This window comes from Dendrobium catenatum, unplaced genomic scaffold, assembly GCF_001605985.2.
Source record: "Dendrobium catenatum unplaced genomic scaffold, ASM160598v2 fragScaff_scaffold_44, whole genome shotgun sequence".
Classification (NCBI taxonomy): Eukaryota; Viridiplantae; Streptophyta; class Magnoliopsida; order Asparagales; family Orchidaceae; genus Dendrobium; species Dendrobium catenatum.
This window is the reverse complement of record NW_021318506.1, coordinates 676,913-685,728: the sequence shown is the minus strand read 5'-3', so window position 1 is coordinate 685,728 and position 8,816 is coordinate 676,913.

The following is an 8,816-nucleotide window of genomic DNA, read 5'->3' as shown; positions in this document are numbered from 1 at the left end:
GGCAACACTCTCCAATCTTATCTTCCACCAAAGCTACTTCAACCTTTTCACGTATATGATAATTTTGTAAAATGCTTTTATTATAATTGTAAAATTTATATATAGTCTACACAAATCTCAATATAATGCATGTATTTGATCAAATCACAAAATAAATATGCTTAAAATAAAAGATAAAGTCATTTACAAGATTTTATACATTATAATGACTCCTTTAACGAATAGACCTAGCAAATTGAGGCACATTCATGCACATATTGGTTGAACTAAAGTAAATAAATTCAAATTTGATTGAACTAGCTCATGTTTTCCATCTTCCTCCCACATGTAATTTTGCACTTGCATAAAGGAATAGGTATATATGTTTTGTCTACTTGGGCACCACCAGGAGCGGATCCAACTTCTTTTTTAATGGTGGGAAAAATTTTGATTAATTAGATAATAACAATAATAAAAACAAAAATAAAATAATAACATCAAGTAGTAATAATAATAAAATATATATTTTTTTAATTTAACCCACATAATGCTATCAAATTTATAAGAAAAAAAATTTATCATTTATCTTCCAATTTAATAATGATTTTAGTCATAATATAAGTTGAGGGTATAATTATATATGTTGTGCTGAATCTAGACCCTAACTTAGAGAAAAAGAATAATAAATGAGCTTAATGTTATCTAACTTAAGAAAAAAATAATAACTAAACCATAAAGTATGCATAATATTTAATGGATTTAAGAATTGCTCCCTCACAGATCATAAATCAATAAAACATGATTGGAAAAATAGTCCATTGGAAAAATAGCCATCTCTTGGACTTCAATGTAATAAAAAATATTTGGATAGAAATTATATACTTCAGAGTTAAATAGATTTCAATGCAATGCAATGAAAAATGATTGGAAAAATAGCCAACAAAAAATAAGATTTAATTGTATAGATATTATAGATTTTTCCTCTTATTTCTTGGAATTCTTTTTAAACCCAACTTATAAATCATAAGACACTTTCATTTTCATTGGATATAGTTTCACTCCACTATATACAAACTAAAAGGCAAGTACCGTACCTTTTTATAGTGATTTCAACCAATACTTCTTCCACTCTCCCTAAACGGTGGGAAAAATATTTTTTTTAGGGGGGTCAAAATACATAATTTTTTCTCCATATAAAACTCAGCCTGTATTTGTCATTTATAAAATATATATTGTAACTTCTGATGTTATTGTAGTCATCACTCTCAAGACCTGTATGTTTTTGTTCATAAGAATTGCACCACAACTATCCCATGAAAGACCATCATAGCCATCTTCCACAAAAATTAGGCCTTAGGGCATCTCCAAATGATTGAATGGTGTTACTCGTGAGCTCCATCTGAACAGTAAAACTTTTGATATTTGGTTGCAGATGAATAGTGGGATGCATTTATAGGTTCAGACTAGCATGCTTTTTCTTAAATTTTTTATATGCATCATGAATTCTTTTAGAAACTTCTAACAATTCAGTATAAGTTAAGTCACATACCTCTTCTTGATCTGATTAATCAAGATTATCTATCATTAAAAACAAGTTGGTGACTTCCTCCTCCTTTTCTGTTTCTGATGAATCCGAAGTTGAATCCGCCCAAAAAGCTCTTTAGAATCTCTTCTTGCCCTTCTTCACATTTGCTTTCTTCTCTACCTTCTCCTTGCTAGGAGTGGCTTTTAGATTTGAGCAATATGATTTTATATATCTGGGTTTCATGTATTCATAGCAAATCACATCATTAGAAACCTTAATATTTTTATTGAACTTACCTTTGTTTCACTATTGGTGTCTCTTCTGCTTCATTTTTAGAAAACTTCTGAATTACCTAGTCATTAAGGCAATGTCGTCCTCATCCTCAGGTTGTAATAGATCACTCTCCAATTCCTCCACTTTTAGTGCTATGTTCTTCTTCTTTCACTGCTCACCTGTATCAATCTTCCTTTGACTCACTCCTTGCTCGTAAGTAATTAGTGATCCAAAACGATTATCAATAGAATAAACATTTAAATCTTTAAACTTTGTAATTGAAGTTATTTTAGCATCATATGTTGTAGGCAAACAACAAAGAATTTTATTAACCATTTCAGCATTCGTTAGTTTCCTACCTAATGCATGCAAAGAATTGACTATTTGATTGAATCTTATATACATGTCAGAAATAGATTCATTAGGTTTCATGTGATAATTCATAGTCATGTAACAAAATATTTAATATAAATTTCTTTACTTTGTTAGTCCCTTCATAAGTAATATAAAGTCTATCTCATATATCCTTTCCACTTTTAGAAGTGGAAACTCACATATAATCTTTTGACTTAAGTGCACAAAAGAAACTATTTAAATATTTTGCATTTAATTATGCTAGGTCACGTTCTTCTATAATCCAGTCAGCAAAGGGTGTTTCAACTCCAATACCATTAACTAATCTAGTTGACTTAATATATCCTTCTTGAACTAGGATCCACATGCGATAATCTAACAATTGCAAAAATATAGACATGCGTATTTTTCAAAAATCAAAAGGGATATTGTCAAATAACGGAGGTCTAGTGATTGAGTAATCTTATGGTGTGTTTTGATTTCCAAAAGTAGTCATTCTCATTTTTTAAAATGTAGTCTAAACTTAAATTTTTGAAACAAAGCTCTGATACCACTTATTGAATCTTGATCAGGTTGTTAAGCCTAAGTTATTATCCCAAGGCTAACCAAGAGGGGGGTGAATTGGTTATTTTAAAACTTTCTCTTAGATTTAAAATTTGAAAACCTTTTATTCAAATAGTAAGTTAATTAAGATTTAAAAAAAAATTCAACAACAAAAAATAAATTGCAATAAATAAAATGCAAAAATTTAAAAGATACAAATATTTATAGTGGTTCTGTCAAATACGACCTACATCCACTCCTAAAGATTCCCTCTTTAGGTATTGCACTATTACCAAAGCGTCTCTCCATTTTCCCCCACAGCAAGGTGGAGAAGCCTTTATAAAACCTCTCTTCCACCAATCCCTAGTGCGGTAGAGAACCATCATCCTTTCACATCCTCCAAGTGTTGGCAGAGAACCGTCATCTATTCACACACTACAAGTGTCGATAGAGAACTGTTATCCTTTCAGACTCTCCAAGTGTCGGCAGAGAACCGTCTTCTGTTCACACCCTCCAAGCGTCGGCAGAGAACCATCATCCTTTCACACTCTTCAAGTGTCGGTAGAAAATCGAATATTTTCCAAAGATCTTCTCATGAGCAATTAGAAAGATAAGAAGAAGAGTGACAACCAAAATCACAAAGAGATCCTTACCTTTCAGTAACCTAGTGAACCCTTCACACTTCAATTGCACGAAAATCTCTCTCAAACACTCTCTCTTTTAATTGCCCTTAAAAATCTTGAAGACAAGACTTTTTACGTCAGTTTTAAGTAGACCTTTTATACCAATGACACGAAAAACCATCCAAAAAACTAAAATTTTCAATTTTGAGTGTTCACGATCATACAGTATGATCGTATATTCGTATGTATGAAGAGTTCATAAATGTTGTGTACGAACTAGTTGTAAATCAGTACGAAAACATTTCCTACATGCTCATCATCCGGTACGAATAATTAGAAAATTTTTCATCTTCGTCGGGACGAAGAGACACCCCATAATTTCATACCCTATATGGCATACATACGATGACAACATCGTATAGTACGATCAGTTACAAATTTTTTAACTTCGTCGGGATGAAAAGAGACCCGTCCATTTCATACCCTTGTCGGCGTACGTACGATGATGACATCATACGGTACAAACTGTTTAGAGAGTTTTCAAGTTCGTCAAGACCCAGGATGAAAAGGGACCTCACAATTTCGTACTCTTGAAGGTATATATGAATTGTGATCGTACAGTACAATCCATACTTAGAAAAAATCTTTTTGAACAAAAAGGGACTCGTCCATTTCGTACTCTAGAAGGCATGTACGAATGAAGATCGTACAGTATGATTAATACTTAGAAAAAAATTTATTTCTATTCGTTTGACTGCTCGAAAGGGACAATAACTGATCAGATCGCCTCGTACGAAATAAAATCATACAGTACAATCAATTTAAAAATTTTAGATTTAAGACTCCCCCCTGGTGTGTGTATGTGCCCGCACAGTTATTCAATTACAATCACACTCTCTCAGACTCAATAAAATGAAAAATTACACACTTCATTTACAATAAATCCTAAACTGATATGATTTGAAGTCTTCAATAATCCGGAGTATGATTTTCGTGAAATGTTAGTACGCACGAATAACAAAATAATGCATCCAAAATATGTTAGGAGAAATCATAATCAAAGCAATAATATTTTAAAGCATAAAAAATATGCATGTTGCAAGAATATCAACAATCAAGAACTAAGTTGCAACTATCTCAATACAATCATGCACATATTGGTTGAACTAAAGTAAATAAATTCAAATTTGATTGAACTAGCTCTAGTTTGTCATCTTCCTCCCACATGTAATTTTACACTTGCTTAAAGGAATAGGTATATATGTTTTGTCTTCTTGGGCACCACCAGGAGCGGATCCAACTTCTTTTTCGTGGTAGGCAAAATTTTAATTAATTAGAAAATAACAATAATAATAACAAAGATAAAATAAAATAAAATATAACATCAAATAGTAATAATAATAATTTTTTTTTAATTTAACCCACATAATGCTATCAAATTTATGAGAAATTTTTTTTATCATTTATCTTCCAATTTAATATTGATTTTAGTCATAATATAAGTTGGGGTATAATCTTATATGTTATGCTGAAGCTAGACCCTAATTTAGAGAAAAAGAATAATAAATGAGTTTAATGTTATCTAACTTAAGAAAAAAAAAGGATAACTAAACCATAAAGTATGCATAATATTTAATGGATTTAAGAATCACTCCCTCACAAATCATAAATCAATAAAACATAATTGGAAAAATAGCCCATCGAAAAAATAGCAATCTCAAAAAATAAGATTTATTTGGATAGAAATTATATACTTCAAAGTTAAATAGATTTCAATGCAATGCAATGAAAAAAGAATGGAAAAATAGACAACAAAAAATAAGATTTAATTGTATAGAAATTACATATTTATTTCTCTTATTTCTTAGAATTCTTTTTAAACCCAACTTATACACCATACATAAGACACTTTTTTTTCATTGGATAAAGTTTCACTCCACTGTATACAAACTAGAAGGCAAGTACCGTACCTTTTTATAGTGGATTCAACCAATGCTTCTTCCACTCTTCCTAAATGGGGGGCAAAAAAAATATTTTTTTATGGAAGTCAAAATTCATAATTTTTTCTCCTTTTTTTTTTTTGTGGATATTTGCCCACTCTGGGCTATAGGGATCCGCCCATGGGCAGCACTCTTCTCACCATTGACGGTTCATAAATAAATGACTTTGAATTCTATCTTTGACAAGGTGCACATCGATGGCCTCAGTTGCAGCCAATGTACCTCCATTTAAGCAAAAAAATCTCAAGAATCTTTATTGTGAACATTACAAGCCATCATTTTATAATCTATTTATGGAGATATGCTCTTACTAAAAAGAAGAATTTATCCATGAAAAAATGGTGGGCCACTACCATCAATTTATATTATTGGAAACTATATATAGCCCTTCAAAAAAAAAAAAAAAATTAAAATAGATTTTTCAAATTATGAAGTTCACAGAAATTCTCTACGAGAACCTACGAGCAGCCCACATCCATAGGATTTATTCCAAAACATTCATTTATTGCACAACCATCGCCTACAAAACTCAGGATGCAACCTGCATTTGTCATATAAAATATATATATATTGTAACTTCTGATGTTATTGTAGTCATCTCTCTCAAGACCGGCATGTTTTTGTTCATAAGAATTGCACCACAACTATCCCTTGCAAGACCTTCATCACGGCCATCTTCCACAAAAAATAGGCCTTAGTAAGTACACCATACAACATCGGTGTGACAAAAGCTCATCCTTTTTCATGCAGTGACAAAAAAAATGGCTTTCGCATCACTTTTGAAGGGTTTTACCAGCGGTTTTAACCGCCACTAAAAATCTTGCAGCGGTTCCAAAGTCGCTACAAGACCGCTGAGATTGATGTGCGCTACAACATCACTATGGTGTTGAAGGCTTTCTTTGACCACACCTGGAAAGGTAATTCTTTGGATTTTTTTTATTTATTTATTTTTATTTTTATGCAGTACAAAAAATTGTTCAACATATATAGCAAGACCTAGATTTTCTCTCATCAGGTTTTCCATTTAAAATTGTTTCTATCTACATCATCTTAATTTTCTCTAATTATAGATGTATATCATAGAAAAAAATACAATGGAGATCAATCCTCATTCAATCTCAACTATTTTCTGTCACACAATAATTTAGATGTCTGTTATACATAGAAATCATACACAACAAATAAATTTCCCCACAGTTGGTAATTTTATCTGTTTAGGTGTATACTAGCAAAAATATCAAAAGTTGCACTAAAATGGACTTACCAAGACTTTTCCAAATGGAAGCAACAAAGAGGCAAATGAAAGCAATGGGAAGAACTTTATTTGTTTGTTTCTAAAAAATAAATCTTTTTTATAAGGTAAACCAAAATGATGGTCCACCATGCACAGTATAGAAGGATGAGTTTGTAGGACTCCACATTCTAAGAATATTTTTCTTTGATAAGATTAATTATTCTTGCTTTCAACTTGTATAGTTGAAGTAATTTGAAGATTCCGTTTTATCTTTTTTTTTTTCCATGACATAAATCGTGGTTAGGATTTTATATTGTAGTGGCACTCCATTTGAAAGTTGTAACAAATTGCGATAATATTTTAAACTTTTTTTTCTTATTACTGCTGAAAACAAAACTTTGTCATATTTTAAAAAAAAAGTTATAAATAGTGTGGTTAGGAATTTTGTTTCTATTTTTCTATAAGAAAAGAATTAAATAATGAACCCATAAAAAACAAATGAAAGAGCAAGAAGTCTGGATTCTATTAAAAAAAAAGTGTAAAAAAAATTATGATATTAGTTAGAAATAAGAACAAATGATGTGTAAACCATTTACAAGGTAATTTGGAATAAATGAAAAGGAATAATAACTTTCTTTGCTCAAATACAAGTAGCATATATAAGAATTTCTTGAAATTATCTTTCAAATGGTATATTCTACTAAGGGCATCTCCAACAGAAAACCCCATTTTCCACTCTAAAATGCCATAAAACTTCAAAATGTGGTAGTTCATCTCCAATGGAACTCCATTTTTCTTTTTTCGAGCTCTTCTTTGCGAAGGTAACCAACTCTCTCTTATTTCGTGCGCTTCGTACGAAGCTAAGCATAGTGCGAAGGTAATCGCTTTTTTTACGTAAGTAAATAATCAAACACCAATGTTGGCATTGCACTGTTCACTTGTTGATTTTTTGCGTAAGATTTGGAGTTCGAATGCAGTGATTTACGGATGGCATACAATGGTATGCAGTTCAGTTGAAGTTGTTCTAATATATTATTTTGATATTGTGGATTGTGATTTAGTCAAAACACATGCTTTAGATTTGTCATATTATTTTTACCATTAACTTTTTGTTTTTTGTGGTGTAAATAATGGTTCAAGGATTAGAATGAGGCAACTCACATGTTCATCAATTTTTTTTTTATTGACTAAGTAAAAGAAATCTTAAGAAATATCAAATTAGCCCAAAGATACATAATCAATATGATCAAATACATGCTTATGTATGAACGGTAAAATTCTTTTATCCTAAAAATAAAAAATCCTAGTAATAAATAAGTATTTGATATTTCTACATTAACATATTTTTCAATTATTTGATGTAAAAATAAGCTCAATATTCTCATGTATCTTAATAGGAGAAAAGCGTGAGAATTATTCATGTTAATTTGTGAATAATTTGATCTCAAGCCAACAGAAAATTTGCTTAAAAAAGTAATATTAATGCCTTCAACTAAATTTTCAGCTTAGCTAAATTTGGTCATAGGCTATCTAGCTTTATCTTTATTTTGACTTGAGCTAGCTAAACTTTTTTATATTGACGCAAACTTCATATAAAATCAATTTGATTTGGCCTTAGTCCAATAAATAAGTATATTATATAGATGCAAGGCGATAAGATGACTGATTATTTTTTTATTTATTAACAGCTAATGACAATTGCCCACCCTAAAGCCTAGCGATGTTCCTCCCCCTGATAAGATGAACCTTTGATTGAATTATTGGATCAAATTTCAAAAGATGATGAATTTCAACTCTTTAAGCCACGTTTGAACCATTTTAATGATTTTTTTATATGTTGAGCAGTGAACACATTCTGGGAATGATGTTGATGTTCTAACTACATGCTTCAGCACAGGCGATAAGGGCCCCCACCTTCACATTAAAACAAAACGATTATTATCCACAAGCTCGTACCTGTCCCTTTCCCGTGCTGCAGTCTATTAGCGTGCTACAGATGTTGGTGCTTGGCCATTAATAGATAAAAGATATCTATATGATATGGCTAAATTTTGAGATAGATTATGGGTTTTATGATTGTAAAGATTAAAAGCATATTGCAAATATAGTTACTGTTCACCACCTCGCTTTTATTGATCACTGTTGTGTTTTTACTGCATTTTTATTATTTACCATCACAAAACTGAACAGTGTTCTATGCTTAATCTCCACTCATAATAATATCTATAAATTTGAGAAGGATTCTAACATTTTTTATTTTAACTACTTTTAAACTCTCCAAATTA